This window comes from Panthera leo, chromosome A1, assembly GCF_018350215.1.
Source record: "Panthera leo isolate Ple1 chromosome A1, P.leo_Ple1_pat1.1, whole genome shotgun sequence".
NCBI classification, from domain to species: Eukaryota; Metazoa; Chordata; class Mammalia; order Carnivora; family Felidae; genus Panthera; species Panthera leo.
Window position 1 is genome coordinate 235,565,357 of NC_056679.1, and position 23,677 is coordinate 235,589,033.

Sequence of the window (23,677 nt, forward strand, 5' to 3'; positions counted from 1 at the left end):
ATTTGCGTTTATCTGAGTTTTGTCCCTCCAAATTCAGATGCTGAAGACCTAACTTTCACACGCCAGGATACGGCTGTCTTTGAAGATACAGCATATGAAGAGGTAATTAGGTAAAATGAGACCTTTAGAGGGGGCCCTAATCCAATGTGACTGGTGTTTTTATGAGAAGAGGAGTTTAGGACATAGACACACACAGAGGGACATCCACACGAGGACAGGGAGAGAAGACAGCCATCTACAGCTAAGAAGGGGCCTTCAGAAGAAACCAGCCTACCAATACCTGCATCCCGGACTTCTGGCCTCCACGCTGTGAGAAAATAAATTTCTGTTGCATGAGTGGTTCAGTCTATGGTATCGGTACCTAGCAAATTAATACACTAAAGTTTCCTCACAATTAGCTTACTTGTGCAGGTTTGCGGAAGATTATCGCAGAGGTGATGTGCCCTTCTCCTTCCAACACATTAACCTTCACCACTTGGCAGGGCAGAGACTTCCAGATTTTTCCACTGAAAAGTTACTGTTTTCCCCCTTCCTTTCTCTGCAACTTAGAGGCAAGTTACTAAGTACAGCCCATGCTCAAGAGATAACGAAGCACCCCCTCCCAGAAGGAGAAGTGTCTGACAATTTGAGGACATGTGCCAAAACCTCTGATAAATGTATCAGAGAAGCTACTTTAAGAAGATGCCAATATCCTTTTTTTCTTAAAATTCCTTCCACTAATTTTAGGATTCATCTGGGCTTCTCGTCTGCAGTAATGATTCTTGTGACGTTCTAATGGCGACTTTTTATTTCCCCCATTTCTTCTACATTTGTTGACTGGGATTTCTCTTTATGGAATATTTCTCTCTTCTCCCCCATTTATTTATTATTGTAATCATTCACTATGTCAGAATAATATATCAGAATGGATTTTGGTATATTACTTTTATTCTTGGGGTTATAATGCAGTAAATCCTTATCGATCTTGCCGTACCACCTGTTCCATTTTTGGCTGTTGGGGAAACTTTTAGGTGAGCTCCTGAGATCCCCCCCTGCCACCACCACCACCTACACACCCACTTTACTCTAGACTCACTTTCTATTTATTTTTTTCTTTATTTTTTCTTGGCTGGAAAATGGCTGGAATCAGCCATTTTTTTTTAACAGGTCTTGATTCTTTTTACTGGAGAACGGTATTTAGAAAACAAGATCTAGGCGTTAAGTGTGTTTGTTGCGACTGGGGTGTCAGCGATTTACCCCTTCTCAATGTGCACTGTGACACACACACACCACGCACACACATCCATAATTATGTCTTCATCTATCCATCTGTACGCATATAAATCTAACCCTAACCGTGAGTTCACACTGGTCTCCAAGCACAAGCCAGCAGGTAGGGCTAACTTTTCAAATTGGAACAGCTCAGTGTTGCTTTAGTTGTTTTTCTCTGAAGTAAGACATGCACACACACCTAGCTTATGTGTGTAGAACAAATTAAATAATACTTCCATTGATCCAAGCGTATCCAAGAGTGATAAATATTTCGATTTATCCGTAGAACAATGGCCAGTGCAATTTGGATGCTATGCACATCCAACACGGGTGGATTTGAAGTTCCAAGATTCCGCAAATAACTTGCCCAGTGTTACCCTTCATTCGTAGAGGAAGCACCACCCTGGGAGCACCTATAATAGCCCATTCGCTCTCGGTATTTTCCCCTCCTTAATCTGAGGGTTCCCCTGTTAGTCTTTCCTTCCCGACCCCGAGCTCAGTAAATTCTAACTACATACAAGTGTATCCAAAAAATCTTGTTTGGGGAGACATTGGCTGTGTGGGTTTCTGGTGCCTGACTGTCTATGAAATCCCCTAATAGGTTTGTCAACGTTTTGTGACCTACCGTCCGCCGAAATTGCATGTGAGACTTACTTTGTGTGTAGTTTTCCGGAAAGAAAGAAGGCGATTCTCTGATCAGTGCTCGTGGACAGAGAGCCAGGGCGGAGGCAGGAGCCCAAGAGACTGCGCCCTGTCCATTCTCAGGAGGGCTGGGAGTCTGCAGATCGCAGCGCCCTTTCACAAAAGGTGCGGGGTCCTAGAGGGGCGCGGTGTGCGTTCTGTCTTCTGCATGACCTACCTGGTGCCCGCAGGGCAGGTGAGCCCTCCAGGCCTCTCAGAGGTCCTGCTCGCTCACCTCTGAGCTGAGGGCTTGGCCGCCCGGGGCCCTCGGGCCCCCAGATCTCTCCAGTCCCAGGGTTCAGGGGACTCCGAAGAGGGAGGGGAGCCCCGCCTGCGCCAGGCTCCTGGCTCCTGCTCGTTCGGCTCCGCTCTCACCGGGACGATCTGACTTTCCAGGGCTGTCATCACAAAGGCGGTGCAGATGATGCGTTTGCCTCGTTCCCCTCCCGTGTTGGAGAAAAGAGATCCACGCGATGAGATCGTCCCCCGGTTGCCTGATTCTGCCTTCCTCTGTGTACTTTAAACACTGTCAGAAACCACTTACGGCTCTTTCACTCCAGACGCCTCCTCCGCGGGAATAAATATTTGTCAAATGCCACCTCTCCCTCCCTCTGCCTCATGGGGACAGGCGGGCTCTCCGTGTGCTGCTTCTCTTTGTGCCTGCCATCCTCGTCCAATCGCTCTGTGACGTCTGACATTTCTCTCCCTCCCTCTCCGTCTGCCGCTCTTTTATAAAGGATTGAGTTGTGTTTTATCCTCTATCTAATCCTTTCAAAATACCGTGTGTACCTTTCTAAATGATGGCAACCCCTGACAAGGCAAGGGAGGCGAGAAAGCTGGGAACCGCGTCAGAAGGGTCCGCTAAACCTGTGGTGACAGCAGGGAGGGATGCTAGGACTCGCTCCCTTTCGGTCTGAGAGCACCTTTGCTGGGTTTCCGAGGACAGGGACAGAGGGCGGAGGCCTGGCGGTGTTCGGGGGCCCTCTGCCTGCCAGTCTCCTCGACCTTGAAGGCAAAATAAAAGCTGGAGGAAAATACGGGAGCCCGGTCTAAACGGAAAGCCATGAATCAAGGAAGCAGGTGCATAGCTTCAGATAGACCACCGCCAGAAATACCACCGCCGTCTCCCACAGGCGGAGAGGCTTACAGCTGGAAGGGTGACCTGGTCGGACCTGGAGGAAGGTAGTGACCGCCCCAAAGCCGGATTCCTGGCTTCCATTTTGGCTGGAGAGTTCTGCCCATACCGAGCGTCCTCCGAAGACAAGCTATACTCAGGGATATTGTTCCCCCTGCCTGCTTAGTGAGGGGCTCATTTGCATCCAGTTGTCAGGAGTTATGACATTTAATGTGATTAATGTCACTTGCATTATTCCACTGACTCTCAGCTGCCTTCACCTACAAAATGTCAATGTTTCCGACTACATGACCATAACTAGAGACCCCCAAGCAGCGGGAAAAGGAAACACAGGTCTCCGTACTGTCGGTAGGCCAACTTGCTGGCTCCCGTGTCATTCACCCCCGTGGATTTGGAGATAGACTCACTCCGTGTCAGAAGGATGGCCCACGCATTCATGTGTGACTCTGAACACACGCACGCGTGCGCACACACCGTTGTTTTCATTCTAGAAATCCAGCACAATTCAACAAATGCTCAGGGCCAATTCCGCGTTAGAAGGAATTGTGTCCGAAGTGTAAAAAAGGTAAAAAAAAAAAAAGCACTTTGATAAATAAACAGCTGGGCCGAAAAGGATCGGGGACCTGAGGACAAGAAGGGCAAGACTTGGAGGCAGCAGGACCTATAATTTCTAGAGGTTAATGCCGTGAGAATTATTGAATTTATTAACTACTGTAATGACACTTATATGAACCATCGACAGAAATGTATTTACTGATGGAAGAATTTAGTGATATAATACAATCTTGGAAAAAATGATGGTTTAATTTGGTAAATACAAGTGATAACCCTAGTAATATTTCATATTTGAATGATTTTCATTTCCAGACAAGCCCCCAAACAAGATTTGGGTACAGTGAATCTTTTTTTTTTAATTTTTTAAAATCCTATTTATTTTTTTAGAGAGAGAGAGAGAGAGTGAGCAGGGGAGGGGCAGAGAGAGAGGGAGACAGAGGATCTGAAGCAGGCTCCAGGCTCCGAGCTGTTAGCTCAGAGCCTGATGTGGGACCTGAATTCACAGACCATGAGATCATGACCTGAGCTGAAGTCGGACACGTCACCCACTGAGCCACCCAGGTGCCCCTGGGCAATGATGAATCTTTTAAAATTGTATTTAATTGGACCTAAATTCAATTCTGAACTGAAAATAATTTTTACCTGGTGTTTTTCTTTTTATTATGAAAATTTTGAAATTACAAGAAAAGGCAGAAAAGATCAATGCAATAACCATTCAGATCCAACAGTTTTCATTTTGCCACATTAAAAAAATTACCGTTTTACTTTTCTATCTCTGTCTCTATTAGTTTTTGTCTTTCTTTCGATAGGTAAATAGGTAGATGGATGGATAATGTTTTGCTAAAACATACATACCCAGTACATATCCTAAACACCACCACCTTCCAGTTCACATCGACAAGGTTCCCCTAACATCTAGTCTATCCCAGACAATGTGAACATTTTGTCTAAGTTTTTCAAAATACTTTAGACCTGGTTTTATCAAATTCGGGTAAATAATGAAGTACAATAGTGTCACACCTTCGTTCTTTTGTAACTCAAAAGAGCCCCTTCATCCCCAAAGATTTTAAACATTTTTTCATGATACTTTTTGAAGAGAATAAAACCATGGATGATTATTTTTATGGCCCGCAGTCTAGATGTGTTTGTTTTCTCACGGCATCATTACCTGGTTTCTCTAGCTCTTACCTTCTCTGTAGACTGACGGTGACGTCTACATTCCTGGCCATTGTTTTCAGCAGGGACACCTCTCGTTTCATGTAACAGGCTTGTCATTTCAGGACATCAGGACGTGCCCCGTGTCAGGGTGCTGTGTTATCAGTGATGCTAAATTCAGTCCCTTGGTTAAGGTGGTGACAGCCATGCACCTGAGTTTTCAGGATCCATTGATGATACTTGCCTGGGTCAACAATTTTGCGGGAGGGGGGGGGGTTGCAAAGTGATTTTTAATGATATTATTGCTTTTATACTAATTAATTGATGTTATTATGTAAAAATCAGCCTTACTTCATCAACTAGGGTTATCTACTTTTACACCTAAAATTTTTGAGGAAGGCATTAACCTCTCCATTTCTTTTCTTCTCTTCAAAATGGGCAGTTGATGTAAGAGTCCCCTGCAATGGGGGATAATAAGGTTTTTTTTTTCTGTTTTGTCTTTTTTTACGAGATTAAATATTTTTAAAAAATTTAAAGTGTATTTATTTTGAGAGAGAAAGAGCACGAGTAGGGGAGGAGCAGAGACAGAGACAGAGAGAGAGAGAATTCCAAGTAAGCACTGTCAGCACTGGAGGTAGGGCTCTAACCCATGATGACCCATTAATCATGACCTGAGCTGAAATCGAGAGTCTGTAAGTCCGCTTAACCAACTGAGCCATCCAGGCACCCCGAGAGGTTAAATATTTTAAATTGTTCAGCACGTTATGCTCAATTACAGTTATCATTTTCCATTGGCACCTAAAGTTTCCCGATTTACCTTCCATGAACCCCTCCTTCAAGCTCTTCTTTTTTTTTTTTTTTTTTTTGGCCCCATTAGCCTTTGGACACTGGGGACTTACTCTCTGCACATTTGGAATTAGCCCTTGTTTAAGGAGCCCGGGCTCCTGGTTGCAGTGGATGGGATTTACAGTTTCTGCACACTAGACCTGTCTTCTGCTACACGTGTCATTACTTTAGGCTGCTTCAGCAGAGAGCCTGGCAAGAGTGACATTTTTAAAAAGAAAATCACGATAGGGGCGCCTGGGTGGCTCAGTCGGTTAAGCGGCCGACTTCGGCTCAGGTCGTGATCTCACCGTCAGTGAGTTCTAGCCCCGCGTCGGGCTCTGTGCTGACAGCTCAGAGGCTGGAGCCTGTTTCAGATTCTGTGTCTCCCTCTCTCTGACCCTCCCCCATTCATGCTCTGTCTCTCTCTGTCTCAAAAATAAATAAATGTTAAAAAATTAAAAAAAAAAGTTATACTTACAGGTGCGCCTGGATGGCTAGGTCAGTTAAGCATCGACTTCACCTCAGGTCGTGATCTCACGGTTCGTGGGTTCGAGCCCCACACTGGCCTCTGTGCTAACAGCTGGGAGCCTGGAACCTGCTTCGGATTCTGTGTCTCCCTCTCTCCTGCCCCCCGCTTCCCCACTGGCACTCTGTCTCTCTCTCTCACTCAAAAATCAATAAACATTAAAAATGCTTTTAAAAAGTTGTACTCACAGAAGCTTCTTATCTACCCTATTTACCCAACACTAGAATTACTTCAGTTTGTTTTAGGTTCAGCTTTTCCACTGTTTCTTTCAACAAAAGTAATCAGATGGGGGCGTTAGGTTTTAATCTTCTTCCTTTGTTACACAAAACGTAGCAAAATAAACGTCCTTCTGTCATTTGGTCTTATGTTGACTTCTATCACTCAACACTAGTGTCTCTCATTCTTTTTGCCCCAGCACATGTGTCCTTGGGTGGAGAAGAAATGTCTTCTTCCCTTTACCACAAGTGCACTCTCCAGGCTCCTTCCTCTCAGGTTTCCATACTTGCTCTCAAGAATTGGGAGCTACTCGATTTCTTTCCTTATAAGTGATTTGGACTTTATATGTGAAAGTTCACAACTTTTTCTGCATAACTTTTAAAGTTTAATAGATGTATTAAAGGTCGATTTACTTATTTGTTTGCTTATTTATTGATAAATGTTTTTTTTTAAGTTTACTTATATTTGGGGGGGGGGCAGAGAAGGAGGGAGAGAGAGGATTCCAAGCAGGCTCCACACGGCCAGCACAGAGCCCAACGCAGGGCTTGAACTCATGAACTGTGAGACCACGACCTGAGCCGAAATCAAGCGTCAGAGGCTTAACTGCCTGAGCCACCCAGGCGCCCCCTAAAGATTGTTTTAGAATTGATCTTTCTGTCTCCAGTTCCATCCACATGGGGGAGGGGAAGGAAGAAAAAAAGAGGTTAGAGAGGGAGGGAGCCAAACCATAAGAGACTCTTAAAAACTGAGAATAAACTGAGGGTTGATGGGGGTGGGAGGGAGGGGAGAATGGGTGAAGGGCATCGAGGAGGGCACCTGTTGGAATGAGCACTGGGTGTTGTATGGAAACCAATTTGACAATAAGTTTCATATAAAAAAAATTAAAAAATAAAAAATAAATAAAAAGAATTGATCTTTCTGGGTCAAACTTTCCAAGTCTGTGATGGGCTCCTTAATATGTAGGTTCAAGTTTCCTTTGATTGAAGGAAAGTGCTGTGTGTGTGTGTGTGTGTGTGTTGCAGTTTTAGATATTAATTCTGTTCCATGGTTATGCTTGTCCTCAGGAGGGTGTAGATTAATTACACCGATTATGCATCTACAGGAACCCCTTCACATGTCTTCCCCATAAGTTTCTGAATCTGTTGGGAGCACTCTTGATTCTGTTTAATTTTCTTAGCATTCTCATTTATATTCTCTATTTCTAATTCTGTATTTGCAGTCATACACGCCCTACCCCTGGAACATGGTATTTAGTCCTAATTTCTCGTTCACACTTCTCTTTTCCTCCAACAATTTCCTAGGCAAATGAGCTCCCACTTTGCATTTCCCCTGCCTTTTCCCAGTACCGGAGTAACATTTTCAATTGATGCTTTAAAATACCTCCTGCCTTTGTATTAATAATCACTGTATTTTAAGTTTTAGATGATCTGTCTTTATGTTTTCCTCTGCTCCATGGCATGCAGTGTGTGTGTGTGTGTGTGTGTGTGTGTGTGTGTGTGTGTGAAATCTCCCATTCTAAAAAGTACTGGGTCTGACTTCCTTTTTAAAAAAATTCTAGTATCTTCTTCTCTTGCTGTGACACAGAGTGATTTTAAGATGGATGGGCACACTGATTTGCGTCTTTTCTGATTCTTTGTTACTATATTGCTTCAGGTGCTGTATTATTTCTCTTTACCCAGATTGAAGAAAAAAAAATCACAGGGTGCCAGAAATGACTTTACACATTGGTGAATAATAATTGATCAAAAGCTAGAAAAAACGTCAGTACAAGCATAATTACAAGTAAAACTGAAATTTTAAATTGAATAGACAGAGATGAATGAAAAATAAATCTTAACTAATGCTTTACAAATTGATATTGACAGGATATAATAGGAAGCATATGAAAGATTTAAATAACGGGTCAATAAGCCCTATCTAAAAATATATAGATATTTATTTTCAGTAAATAAAAGCTGCACATCTTTGTATGTTTTGAAGGTAGACCATGCGTCAGGGAACAAAAGACTGGCTGTGTTCTAAATGATCAATATCGTATCTACTCCCTCCCAGCAAAGCTGAAACAAATGTTTCCATGTGTTTCAAAGCATCAAACCAATTACTAAATAAGCCTGGAGTTAAGGAAAAAACAAGGGCAAAAGACAAATAACTTTGGTCGCGTGAGGTTGGTGAGGATACATTTAAAACAGAAACTGGACATACATTTTGAACTTTAAACTTTTGAAGAAAAGAATGGAAGTATAATAAAGAAACCAAGCATACACTTGAAAACCTAGAGAAACCCAAAACTAATAAGTTAAAAAAAAAAAAAGCATAACATTTTTAAGGCTCACAGACAACTTTAAAAATTTTTTTTTCTTAACGTTTATTTATTTTTGAGACAGAGAGAGACAGAGCATGAACGGGGGAGGGGCAGAGAGAGAGGGAGACACAGAATCGGAAGCAGGCTCCAGGCTCTGAGCCATCAGCCCAGAGCCCGACGCGGGGCTCGAACCCACAGACCGCGAGATCGTGACCTGAGCTGAAGTCGGATGCTCAACCGACTGAGCCACCCAGGCGCCCCCCCTTTTTTTTTTTTTAATTTTTGACAACTTTAAAGAACAGACAATAAACGATCATAACAAAAACAACTATTTTTCATGTTTGAGAAAATAAAAGCACCAATTAAGAAAAATAATAAAAGTAAACTAAATGTTGAGTTTTTATAAGGTCTGGCTAAAGATGTAGAATAAATGGAATAGTTTTGTCCTAAAATAGCAGGAAGGTAGTGGCCACTGGCATTTCAGCAGCCCCCCCAAAACGATCGAAGATAAACAGCAAAGCAAAACAAAACCCAATAAGGATGAAACAAACAAGCAAACAAACAAAAAACCCAAATTGTCCTGTTTATCTCACCCTCTTCAAGCAGTCTCCTGTGTATGGTTTTTCTTCCGCTGTAGATGAGCGGGCAGCCAAGGGAGCACATCAGTGTCAACGGGGCTGTTGACGAAGAATGGCCTATGTCACTCCCTCACCCAAAAGCTATGGTTAATTTTTGTTTGTTTTGTTTTTTAAAGCCTTTACTTTTTAGAGCATATTTGGGTTCCGAGCAAAATTAAGAAGAAAGTGCGAACCTCCTCTCAAGACACACAGGACGTGCCCCCTACGGGCAACATCCCTTGCCAGGTGATACCTTTACCCCGATGATTCCACATTGACTGACCATCATCCCATCATCGCCAAAGCCTGTGGCTTCCATGGCTTATGTTAGGGTTCACTCTCGATCTGGCACAGTCTATGGCTTTAGAGAAACGTACAGTGACACAAAGCCACCGGTACAGTCTCATAGAGAGTAGTTTCTCTGCTGTATTTCCATCATGTAGGAAAATGTCCTTTTCTGGTGAGCAGAAAATATGCAAGGAAGTACTCATGTGTGACGGAGCATCGGCTCAGTAACTTCCTCTCGGATGTTTCAAGAATAAAAGGTATTTGAACCGTACTTTTAACGTTGCTCTAGGTTTTGAATTATTTTAAAATTTAGAAATAATAATATAGGTATGCTTTTCCTAGTCATTTAAAATGCTTTCTTACATTAGCCGCCCTGTCAGAATTTTCTAGCATGTTTGAGGTGCTGAGGTACTATTTTTACTCGCTTGTTAAGTGGATAAAGTGGCCCATGCATTCAGTCATCAATATAACTTCCTCATAACTGAGAATTTGCAAGAAAATACTGACTAGGATTAGATGCCAATGTACTGTAGAGTCAAATTTTATTTCCGCGACTCAACACGTTCAAGAAACACCTGCTGAGAGAGGCTAGCTTGTGCTATGACAGCATAATGGAAGAGTCCATGAGTTTCTAGAAGGAGTGAGTGTTCACGCAGTCCTTTTGAGAATGTTAGGACTGGGTTAGCACACTGCTTGCCAATTGTCCAGTGGAAGGAAACACCGAAAATGCCCCGATGTAATTATTGCTTACAGCCTGCCTGCTGTGAAAGCATCATTTGAGCGACTCTGTTTGTTGTTGATACTTGAGAGAACACCTTCCAAAGAATGCAAGGCACATAATTACCAGCCTTTAGTGCAAACCCTTTCGGAGAAATTCTCACTTAAATCCACTCTTTAGAGGCAAATTGCAAAGGGGCTTGTAATTAGATGAGCTGCTCTTTTGACATGAACCAACATAGATAATGCTAGATAATTAGTAGATAATTTTCTAGGTATTCCTGGCACTGAATGCTAAAAGCAAAATTAAGTCAGGCAAAGCACTCTGAGAATTGCCTGTGGCCAGTGAGGTGTCAGGGTTAACTGGGAAGAGAGTGGAGGGGGTTTTTAGTCTGGAATTGAATTACTCTCTTCCCATTGTCCGCTTAATGCCTGGGCTGGTGATGGCCAATAGCGGAGATAATTTGGTAATTGAAAGACGATTCGTGAAGCCAGTTATTTACGAAAAACAGTGCTTAGCTTTAATCACTGGCTTCAGCAATACTTGAATTGTGGTCAGCGGTGGGATAGAGGAGTTTAGGAAGCTTTTTTGACAACCCCACACGCGTGTTAACAATTTTCAGAGGTGTTACTTCATCTAGGGAACTGCTAATTGGTATATTCGTGTCCCTGTTCCGAGAAACAACCTGATTGGGGTGGGAACCAAACACACAGGGCTCAGAGAGTCTCCTGCATGTCTATTTTCAGGAACTAAAACGTTACCTCAAGATTCCTCCCAAAATGTCACCAAAGAGACGCCTTAATTACATGTCTGTAATTTTAAAAATGTGTTAAGACAGAAATGGGTCAAGTGTAGGAAAAAGTGGAAAAAAAAAACTCATGAGAGGAGATCAGAGGAAAGCAACTTAAGATTTTCATTTGTTGAGATTTCTGGAGAACGGCTCCATGCATCTCATTAGCCCACTAATGACGGGATGCTCTGGCTAGGCTGTGTGGATTTGAGCCCCATCCCACACCCATCATCCGTGTGTATGCTGTAAAAAGCGCATTTATTTGGTTGGGAGCTAGGAACTCTAGTTCCAAGTCCGGTTTTAGCACATATTTGCTGCACGAGCAAGGTATTCAATGATCCTTCCCTACTGCTCGGCTTCCTTATCCCTGAAAATGGAATGACATCCATGCCTCCATGAGACGTGAGCGAAACAAGACCAGGTCTTCTATGTTGGAACTGCGGAAGGTTATTATGCAAATGTGAACATTCTCCCCACTACTATCGTAGTGTGGGGAAGCCAGGGACTGAAAAGACTGACTGGGAATCAATCGGGTCAGAAGAGATTACAATAAACGCTGAAAGTGTCTTGAGATGCTTTGTCAAGGACACCTGTTCTCCTATGTACAATCGCCGATCCCCCAAGGAATCAGAATCGCCTTCAGCAACTTCCTGCTCCCTGGGCATCTTCCCATCCCCCCCACTCTTCCTGGGCATGATCTCCACTGCCCCATCCTTCACAGTCTCCCCTTTGAGGGCTACAAGCCCTTCCTGTTTCGTTGGCCTGTCCTCGCTGCACCCTTTCAAGAGGCTCTCCCAACCGGTTTAGTTGTGAAATTCTGCATAATCGCTACACTAAACTTAAAATAATTGGGTCTGCAATCTTGGGCTACATCTCATGCCATCTCATGAACTTGCATCTCATGCCAACACAGACAACTTAGGCAGGAAACAAAAACTTTTAAATTGTGAACAGTTTCAGAATGGGACACATAGCCACTTGATTTGCCTTTTGTGCGTGTTTCTATGTATTGCACGTGGGGTTCGGGATCTGATTTGGGCATCGGGGTCCCGGGCCGCAGCTGGGACAGGGACAGAGCTCTAAGGGAGCTCACAGCGAGAACCACTGCCCTGGAAGGAAGGCAGAATTGTCTCCAATACCACTGTTAGCTCATCTTTCCATTTAGCCTCCCCATGAAGAGCTGTCTGGCAGGACAGACCGTCCTGGGGCTGGGGTGTTCCATGAGCCCTGCAGGCACAGAATCTATGACTTGTGTGTGCATCTCTGTCTGACCTCGATGCCTGTGGACACAGCTGGGGGTGGGATGACATCGGGGTTGGGTGGACTCTGGGGTGACAGGTGGCCCCGCTCACCCACTACAGCCATGGCAGGAGCAGGTGAGAGCGTCATCCAGGTAGTGTGGTTTATTGGAGGTGAAAACCGCCCTTTATGTTTCCACACACATTCTCATCTCCTTTAGGTTGAAACATCAAAATGAGTTTAAAGGTGTTTTTATCCCCCAGTTGAAAAGAAGTAAAGGGGCACCTGGGTGGCTCAGTGGGTTAAGCACCAGGTCATAGCCTCATAGTTCATGGGTCACAATTGGCTCAGGTCATAATCTCATGGTTTATGGGTGCCAGCCCCACGTCGGGCTCTGTGCTGACAGCTCAGACCCTGGAGCCTGCTTTGGATTCTGTGTCTCCCTCTCTCTCTGCCCCTCCTCTGCTACCGCTCTATCTCTCTCAAAAATAAATAAACATGAAAAAACAAAAAGAAAAGAAAAGAAGTAAAATGCTTCCGTAACAGTGTGTAGGTGAACTTGAGCCCTGTGGGCTCTTTCAGAATAATTCAGCATGTGCTGAGATCACGCATGCCTAGGAGAGAGGATTCTTCCTAAGGAAGAGGTCAAGTTCTCACACTCCTTCCCCAGGTGTTCCAAACCCAGAGTTGGGCAGGTGTTTTTTTTTTTTCTTCCAGTTACAAAGGTTTATCCATTTGTATCCATATTATTTCATTATATTATATATATATTATTATATATTATATATAATGACTATATATTATTATTATATATTATATATAATAATTATATATATTATTATATATATTTTTTTATGTATATATATTTTTTATATATATTTATATATATATTATTATCCATTTGTATCCATATTATTTCATTATAACCTGGAATTACTTGGAGGCCATGCTTACTCATCATTATTATTTAGCACCTTCAGTCAGGTTCGAGATCAAGGGCACTGTCATGGACTGAACGTTTGCATCCCCTTCCCCCAAATTCCCAAGCTCAAGTCCTAACCCTAAGGCGATGGTATTCAGAGTTGGGGCCGTCGGGGGTAATCATGTATAGACGCAGTCATGAGGGTGGGGGCCCTTGTGATGGGATTAGCACCCTCATAAGGAGAAGACGAAAAACCAGGGTGCCTCCCCTCTCTCTCTCCCGACCTTTGTGCCTCTCTCTCAGCCCCGTGGGGAGACACTGATAGGTGGCTGTCTGCACGCCAGGCCCTCACGGAAGCGCATCGCCACGGTACCCTGACCTTGAACTTCTGCCACCAGAACTGTGAACAACATGTGTGTGCTGTTTCAGCCACCAGAAATTGTTAGAGCCGTCAGCCTCCTCCAGCTACTCTTAAGAAAACACCGCAGGCCGGTGGGGGGGTTAAACAACATGCATTTGCTTCTCACTTGTGGAGGCTGGACATCCAAGGTCAGGGCGCAGGCTGATTTGGTGTCTGTAGAGAACTCACGCTCGGCTTACAGATGACCACCTTCTCTCCCCGTGTCCTCACGTGGCTGAGAGCGAGCTCCAACGTCTCCTTCTCTCCTCCTAGGGACACGAGGCCCTCCTGGGAGCCCTACCCTCATAACCTCATCAAAACCTAATCACCTCCCAATGGCTCCGCCTCCTAATACTGTCACAGTGGGAGGCGGGGCTTCAACACATGAACTGGGGGGAATGGGACACATGTATTCAGGCCCATATTTTAAGAATACATTTTGTTTCATTGAAGAAGACAGTCTGTTAATGAAAAGCCATTTTCGTTGGGGAAAGAGCTATTGGTGGGGAGAGAGCTATTGCCCTGCCCTCCATTCACCAACTGAGTTGGGGGAGCTTGTCAGGAGGACCAGGGGACAGTCACCTGGAGGACAATGGGGTTGGGGGGAGTTGAGGTTCGGGACCGGGCTGCAGGAGGTGAGAGGGGAAAGCGGGAACCACGAGCTCCCACCACCGGAAATTCTTACCCAGCTGCACGCTGCCTTCCCCGGGGACGGGCTTCAGCGAGGGCTCGGCCCCAGACCCAGAGAAGAAGGATCTCCTGTGGTCTCAGGTAAGGTCTCAGTCCCACCCCTGGTTGTCCCTCCAGAACAGCAGGCAGGTGGTTGATGTTTGGCGACCTTGCAGGGTTCAAGGGGGACCCTCCAGTGAGACTCCTGGGAGCCGAGGGGCCGGCGGGCTGGTCCCCTGTGCTGCTGGACCCCCTTCACTGAGAAGTTAAGAACAAGGCACACAGAAAAACAAAATTCTGCAGGTTTGTGGTTCTGGAAGGAAAGCCTGGAAACACGCCTCTCAGTTGCATCAACTTCGAAAAGCCAGACTGGATTTTTCCGTTTTTTTTTTTTTTTTTTTTTTCCTTTCTGCCATCTTCTATCCAGTTTCTTTATTTTTTAAACATGCTTATTTATTTTTGAGAGAGAGAGACAGAGAGATCATGAGCAGGGGAGGGGCAGAGAGAGAGGGTGTAGGTTCAAGTAGGCTCCACATTGTCAGCACAGAGCCCAGCACGGGACTCGAACCCACGAACCGGGAGATCCTGACCTGAACCAAAATCAAGAGTCCCGCGCTTAAGTGACTGAGCCCCCCAGGTGTCCCTGGTTTCTTTATTTTTAAAGCAACTGTTCTTGTGGGAGCTGCCTCTGGGATAAGCAACTGGACCGATGGCCTCCTGTCCTCCGCAGGCACGGACACAGCTCTGTGGCCAGGCCTGTGCTGTTTGGAGGGGTGACTGGGTGATATTTGCCCCCACCTCCGTCTTCCGTGGGTGGCTCTCTGTCTGCACGTCCTGGCCCACGGCTCCCAGACGGCTTCCTGCTGCAGAGGGGAGGTGGCCGCTCCGGGAAGGGCTGCTGAACAGAGAAGGATCGGCCCGAGCCTCGAGCTTTGCCCCCAGCGGCTCCGGCGGCTGTGTGGGGGCCATGGTGAGCCCCCGGACCTCTCCCGGAAGCGAGGATTTTAATAAGCCTCACCTTTCTCATGCACGCTATTTGATACAAACTGGACTCATTAGTTTACAAAAAAAATGGACCTGGAGGTTGACATATACGATTTTGGAAGCTCTTATGAATTGAGATGCATCAAAACGAGAAGGTCGTCCTGAAGCCTCATCTCGCAGTGCAGTGGGGTGACCTCCCTGCTCGCAGCCTGCCGGTCCCGGGGGTGACAGCACGCCCCAGGGCCATGGTTTCTGAATCCTTGTGGCAGGAAAGTGTAGGCGGCACTTGAAAGATAACTCTTGGTTTATTTTATGTTTTTCATGTGTATTCACTTTTGAGAGAGTGCAAGCCGAGGAGGGGCAGAGAGAGAGAGGGGGTCAGAGGATGTGAAGCAGGCTCTGTGCGCCGATAGCAGGCAGCCTGTGTGGGTCTTGAACTCGGGAGCCGTGAGGTCATGCCTGAGTCGAAGTTGGACGCCCACCTGACTGAGCCCCCCGGGCGCATACATGGGGAAACCAAGGCACCGAATGTTTAAGTAATTAGCCCAAGCTCGTAGACCTAATCAGAGCGATGCCGGACTGAGAAGTCAGGCGGGACGGTCCCGGAGCCCATGCACTTGACCGTCCCACCTGGCCACCACTGCAATATTGAAGGTCAAGCCAGCGGTTTCACGTGTCAGTGCTCACACTGCTGTAGTGAAGAAAGCACATTGGATTCCAGCAGGCACTTCCCTAAGCCGGCACGCACCCCCGCCCTTACTGGTTTTAGAGTCACCACCACTGAGAAGTTCCGGAGAAGAGGGAGCAGCTGTGGAGTGCGATGAAAAGGAGGCTCCAGGCAGCCATCCTGCAGTTGTGGGCACATTCACAGGACACGTGAGACGGGGATGACTCCGGACCCGTGTCCGCGCTTACGTGACAGGGTAGGAGTGGACCGCACAATGCTTTCCTTTCTCCCCCGCGAATTATTCAAATGCGGCAAGGGTGTCTCTTCTTCATCCACAGGGACTTCGACAAGAGAACTCCGAAAAGTCAGAAGGTCCTTTATTGAGAACATACAGTATGTGTTCAGAAAACCGCATAGGCATCTTGCGGACTCATAATCGATGCTAGATGTTATTCTTAGCCGCAGGTAGTTAATTTTTCGGTGTTTCAGGTTAAGCAACAATATAGTACGGTTGTTAGATATTCATTCAAATGAAGCCTACGTGATGAACTCGTTCCTGATGTGACGTCGAAAAGGATAGGAGGGAAGTGCCTTTCAGAATCGGTTGCTCTCCGGAAAGAAAGCAACCCCGCGGCAGCCCTGCGTGACGCAGGGAGGCAGGAAGCCCCCGTGAGCAGGGGAGGTGAATTTGAGGATGAACTCCTTCCCCTCCACCTCTGCTCCCCGAGGGAGGGTCACAGTCCCTGCCCACAGAGCTCCAGATGGCCTCGGGACCCGCCTCGGCTGACGACACAGGGGCAGGGCACCCGAGTCACTTCCAGGCAAGAGCACCAAAGCCCAGGAGACGGGCAGAGGTCCCCTGGCCAGCTGCTCCATCCCCTCGTGTCCCGGGACAAGAAGGGCCATGACCCGGGAGAAAAGAACCCCGTGCTGGTCGTGGAGTGTACATGGAGATCAGCCCCCGTTGTGCAGCCACCGAGATTTTGTGGTGCCGGTTGTTGCTATGGCAGCAGTGATTATATGTGGTGACTGATGAGATCGCCACATTTGCGCCATACTGCGAGGTCCCCTCCTCACACAAAAGCTCCCCTTCTCCCTCTGCTCCCAGCCCTCCCCTCTCACCTGCCTCTTCCCTCTAAGGCCCGTCTCCTGAACCCCTGCACCCAGGTACCCAGGTGCTGCTGGTCGTTCCCGGATTGTCATCGGGGGAGACGCTAAATGTGCAGAATTGCCTCCTCCTGAAGAGGTCAAGGTTCCCTCCGACTTACTAATTGTCTGCATGTTTAAATTGTCACCAGAGCAATAATGTGTCTGAATTTTAGGACAGTAAAATAATGGTGCATGCTCTTCAATGGAAATTAAAGTCTGTTTATCTTTCACAGGGAACATCTTAAAATCTCCCTTATAACCTAGCATGACGCGCCTGTCCCCTCCCTGACCTCCGTGCCTCCTCAGGAACCCCTTGTCAGCAAGGGGCACCCCATCCCTCCATTGTGGGGTCTAGGACCTTCAGGGCCACACTCAACACCCAGGTCCTACCTACAAATTTTGTCTGTCCTTCTGTCCCCAGGACTCTCCCTCCCGAATATGGTTTCTCTGTCTCACCTGCCAACCCCCAGCACCCACATACTGTCTTTTTCTCAGGGGCCTCAGGGGCGACCGTCAATGCTCATGCAACCCCCAGAATTCCTTTGCTCCCTCCCCGTCCGTTCTTTTCATGGCAGCCTCATGGACGTGTAAAACTCAACGAGCGGGTCACATGATAAGCTCCGCCTGAAATGGCCCCAAATCGCTACATTGCCCGCAAGGCCCATTCTGGGTGGAAAGAGTGCGGCTAGGAGAGTTCTGTTAGCAATATATGACAATTTACGACGACGCATGGTTCAGCTGAAGGTGGGAAGTCTTCCCTGAAGAGCGACCTATGGAAACCCGAAGGTTGAGAACAACCTTCTTCACTAGCATGCTAGTAATTAATCTGGAAAAATGGCACTGGAGGGTCATCGTGTTCTGGGGCACAGCACACAGCGGGAAGCCCTCCGGCTGGGCCAGCGTAGGGGGCAGAGGCGCTTGGCTGAGAACGGGTGACCTGAAGCTCCGTGGACGGAGCTGAACTTCTTGATTCGTTACAGTGTTTCAAATTTTCATTGTCACCCAACCCTCTGTTGCACAATGGCTTATTGGGATGGGTGCCTGGGCTGCCCAAACACCATCTGAAATTCTTCAGGAGCTTCTCTGCCATGATAACTTCCTAACATAATCAGTTTTCCAGAAAATGAACCCGGATTTGACGATTAAATGGCGTCATCGCAGTAACTCAACTGCCTGAATTAAATAGCTACCAAAAGTTACTTGGGGCGCCTGGGGGGGCTCAGTCGGTTGGGCGTCCGACTTTGGCTCAGGTCATGATCTCGCCGCTTGTGAGTTGGAGCCCCGCGTCAGGCTCTGTGTGGACAGCTCGGAGCTTGGAGCCTGCTTTAGATTCTGCACCTCCCTCTCTCTCTGCCCCTTCTCTCTCTCTCTCTCTCCAAAATAAATAAATATTAATTTTTTTTAAAAAAAGTTACTTATATAAGCATATTCAACACACATACAAAATGTGTGAATAAGCTTCTTCTTACTTTCCTGATTTCTCTTGGAAGCACCCCCGCTGGAGCATGTCCCTTGTCCCTGGGATTGTGCTGTGCCCTTCAGTGTACAAGCCCCCCGCCCCCCCCGTGCTGTTCAGAGCCCTTTGGGAATGTCTGTCCCGGGAAACGCAGAGCGCATGAGACCCGCTCATCTCCCAGGTGTCTTCCTTCCTTCCTGGGCTCGTGAAGGGGAACTGCCCCTTCCCCCTCGGTCTGCTCTCACGTCCAAGTACTCTAGTCCCCAGAGACATTGCCATTTAGAGCAGCACGTGTTGAGCGAACCACTTCTTTTTTGGGTTGGACCACGTTTCCCCAAAACTCAGCCCGAAGCAGCCTCTGGATTTGGACCCCCTGGCTCTGCACTTGGGTTATAGGCACGTGAGCCCACGGGTCATGGCGGGTGGCCGCCTGTTGGCCCACTTCAGCTGTACGGTCTTGTCTACCCCATAAATGGGTACCGTGCACGTCTCTGTGCCCGGCCTCCTGCTGTGACGAGACAGTAAGGCTTGAACACGCACCAGCACGCGGGGAACTACAGAGACCCGGATATGTGATAAGGTAGCACCCCCCCCGCAACACCTGGAAACGATGCCATTTTTGTTTTCTGTTGCCGTCAACAATTTTACTTCTCACATGACCCCAGAATACCAACTGGAAAGAGGAAATACAAGATGCCGAAAGCAGAGCAGTGATGATAATACACAGAGTACGGCCGCACACGGTTTCAGGCTGCTAGTAAATATTTGACTCTTCCGAGTATGTGAATGACGGCTCCAATGACTTGCCTACTGAGAAGAAGAATCCAACTCAATTTCAATATGCGGGGGCCTAGTGGAGACCAGCGACAGCCACCTGCAGAAGTGCGTATATGACAGTGCCACTCGCAACCCTGCTAATTAAATGAGGGTTCTCACAGACGAGAAAGGGCGATGGTTATCATCCAGGGTCATCGGTCTTCGGAAAGTGTTTAAGTCTTGGACGTTTTTAGAAAAGAGGGGAGGAGGGAAGGCACGGGGGGCCACCTACTCTATGTTGGCCAACGGCCGATCACAAAGAAAATCTGTTTTCAACCCGTTCTTTAAAAGGAAGAAGGAGAGTCACGGTGTGGACCGTTTGTGTTCCCTACTCCCTGTCACCACCCTCCCCCGGCCTGTTTGTCGGGGTGGGCGTCTTGGCCCGACCCCAGTAAGACGCTTCCAGAGAGGTTGTGACAGCCGTTGACCGATGTGTTGTCTTGCCAGCCTGTCAGGGTAATCCAATAGCTTGCTAATTTAAGGCAAGGTCTTTATTCGAAAACATCAAATGTGTGTTACTGTGCACATGTGCGTCGGGCACTACCCTGCCGACATAGAAGCTTTTGCTCATTTCAATAAATCAGCCATGTGAAGCACCAAGAGGCAAATACGCTTGAGGGTTTGGGGGATCGGAGGGTTCGCTAACGCGCAGAGGCTTGGGAAGAGCGCTCGGGGCGCTCCCCAGAATTCCTGGGAGGTGTCAAGGACGGTAAGCCCGTGAAGAATGTGTCCAGTCTACACCGAAAAGACAATCCCCGGGGTTGATAAAAAGGTGGAACGTTTCCTACAGGTGAGCTCCACTGATCAAGGGATAAACAGGACTTTTGCTTCCACTTTGGAAAGATGCACTGCAGATTCCCCCTGTGCTTTTGAAGTAAGCTTTGAAGGCTTCCAGAGCCTGGGGAGGGGTGTGCGGGGGGGGGCGGGGTTCCTGTGCGCTTGGAGGCTGGGCTTCTCTTCCCCCGGGAGAGGACAGAGTCCCGCACACTGACGCAACGTGCTGATCTGAAATGCCAGAGAGAAGAGCCGCACAGGGCTTGCTGGGGTCACCAGAGGCCAGGAAAGCTCCAGGGCAGTTACACATCTTTTCCCGCTGAGTTACACCAGCAGCAAACGTGAACGTTTTACAAACTTCTTCGTTGACTCTACAAGCTCTTTTCAAAGGGGCACGTGATGCTTACCGTTAAGGGGGTCTGGCAACTGGCGTCGCCTTTAAGGGCCAGCCCAGCACGCGCTACCCTTTGGGACCCCCGTGAAGTCTTCCAGAACCTTCTTGGAAATATCAGGCGGCCTCCAGAGGGATCACGGCGCCGCTGCGGCACAGCGGTGGTTTTTCTGACTCTGGGACCCTCTGAGGGGTTAGGATTTGAGGCGGCGTGGAAAAGGCCGAAGAGGAAGCTCTCCTCTTCCGTCGATCTGGGGAATTCTTGAGGAGCTCCTCTCTCCCTCCCTGCCATACCCCGGCTGCTTCCCCAGTCCCCAACTCCAGCCTCTATGCTGATGGTTGTGGGTGGTTAATTTCGTACAAAACTGACTGGCTTTGCAAAAACCAATAAGAAAGAGTAGTTATCACAGATTTAATCCCTTAGAGAATAATCCAAGCACTTTGCTTTCCTCATGGCAGCTCAAGATGAGCTCTCTTAAAGAAAGGACTTACACTGTGTTTGTTTCTTCTTTGTTGTCATTTCTCACAAGTTAAGCAAGGACAGGGACCAGGTTGGTGAAGTCTTCCTCAGTAACACACATCATCGTGCAGCATTTCGAGGAAGTGGGAAGCCGTGAACAAGGCTGGCTGTTCAAAGATCTCCGGCCTGAGCAGTCGCCCTGGTTTTTTTTTTTTTAAACCAGATGTTGGTTTAGGGCAACGGAGGCAGCGAGGTGGTCACATGGACGCCACATTGTGGGAAATTCACAGAAACTGGAACAGGAAACAGACAAATTATGTATGACAATACATCCAGGCATTTCCATCTTTTTTAAAATGCACCATTAACCGAAAGTCCGTATAGGGTTTCCTCCAAGGGCACTATATCATCAGCAATATGTAAATGTTGTCTTTGTCAGTTTATTTTTCCAGGTGAAAACTCTTCCTGTCTGTGAAAGAAGCCTTTGTGGCCACAGCTCCCTGGTTGGCCGTAAAGTCAGAAGGGATCCAGTTCCTGTGGAAAACGTGCCGTCTTAACTCTAAATCTGGAATCAAGTCGTCAGAACACTGGGTGATAAACAGACGGCCTTGTTCTTATTAGATTCCAGAAAGGGATGGTAAGGGGTTCTTCCCCCCATGGGCACGGGGGAGACGCTGGGAGAATGTTCCTCTGTCCGTTCCTGTGAAACTGTGCTCCTTCTGTAAACGCGACTCGTGTTTGGGGGTAAAGGGGACCGTTGGTGTCTCTCTTCCACAAATTCTGTTTATGGCAATAGCTTTCTGCGAAAGCAGCCACAATCCTTCTCTGAGAGTGAACTTTTTGCTGGAGGACAGCCGAATGGGGGGAGCAGTCTGGTGGCATTTCACAGATAGCCAGGCCACCGGGTCACAGAGCAGGGCTTTGCTGGTGGAAGAGTGTCCTAAGAAACAGTGACAGAGGGGCGTCTACCGCCGGATGGCCTCTCTCTCCTTGGATGTTTCGACTGTATTATTTTAGATAAGCCAGCATCTAGGAGAAAGGCCCGAAGCTGGTATCACATCCTGGTTGTGTGGGACTCACCTGCCATGCTCTGATCCCCCCAACACGTCCTCACCCTGCACCTTGGGCTTTTACCCTCGGGGACTGTGTGCTGGGGACACGGGCTGATGGCCGGGGCCCCGCACGAGCGAGAGGAAGCGGGAGGGCGTTTTCACAGGCAAACCACCTGGACAGTGGGAAATGAGAGTAGACTGTAACCACACACAGCTTTTTAACTTAAAAGAAATATCAGAGGGTAGGTAACGAGTGACGGAAGGCGTGAGCTTCCGCTTGCGTTGTCTTGTGTAGAAAGAGTCAAAAGTACCTTTGACGGGGCTGTCCACATAGAACTTACCAGAACATAATACACTATCATATTTTTTTGGATGTTTATTTATTTTCGGGAGAGAGATACAGCACAAGCAGTGGGGCAGAGAGAGAGGGAGACACAGAATCTGAAGCAGGCTCCGGGCTCCGAGCTGTCAGCACAGAGCCCGACGCGGGGCTCGAACTCTCGAACCGCGAGCTCGTGACCCGAGCCGAAGTCGGACGTTCCACCGACTGAGCCCCCCAGGCGCCCCTATCTTGTAATATTTTGAAACTACAGTCACTGGACGCGTACCCCAGGCTTCACCTGAGTATAATATTCACAACAGCCTGTGTTTTAACCTCACGAAATGCGCACAAAACTGTGCGATTATTCTCAGCAGTTTGCAGATGACACTGAAATTTAAGTAATTTGCTCAAAGCCTCTGTTTGACCAACGAGATCAAGTGCCGGGATGGGACCCTGCGGAGTCAGAAAACACCTTGCACCCAGAGCTGTGGGCGCCGGGACACGTGGGCTCCCACGGTTGCTCAGGCTGACGATGCGCCACCCTGTGGCCCATTTTGCACACGAGCTCCAGCTCAGCTGAGACAGAGGTCCACGCGGGTCCAAGCAGATGCTCAGCGGCCGGCAGCCTGGGGCCGGGTCCTGGCTCTCTGCTGGTTACAGTGACCTCCAGGGAACTTTTCCCCTTCCTTTGCTTCCACTTCCCCGCCCATAAAATGTGGATGAATCAAATTCCCTGCCACGGAGCTCCGGGATCCCGTGGAGGAGAATACGGAGAACTCTGGCCGAGCTGGGCAGCCCTCTAGAAGAGTCAGCCACGATCCCGTGTGCCACACAGTGGTGGCAGCACAGCCACATGGTGATGGCTGCACAGGTGATCATATCGGCATACATCCTACTGCAATTTTAAGCATTTCATGCAACTTACGTGAAGGATTGATCCTCCTAATCACCCACGTACGTTGACTCAGCTCTTGGGCTTTAGATCAATTTCCTGTTGCAAGCGATGTTCAGACAGTGCATGAAAATAGACAAGCCACCACTGAGTCTGGCGAGTGGAGGGCGGGTGGATAAAGCACAGGAGGAGAACAGCCCAGGGTAGCACTGAGCCATGAGCTTGGTGGTTGAGCCAGAAATGCAGAGAGACTTTCTGTGGGGGGGGAGTTCGTGCTGAGTCCTGTGGCACCAGAGGAGCCGGACAGGTCACTACAGCCACAGGGGGGTCATCTGGAGGGAGGCACGGGGATGGATCTTGCGCTAGATGGTCATGAGGGTCAACAACAGTGAGAAGAAGGGGGAGGAAGCAGTTTGGTCAAAGAG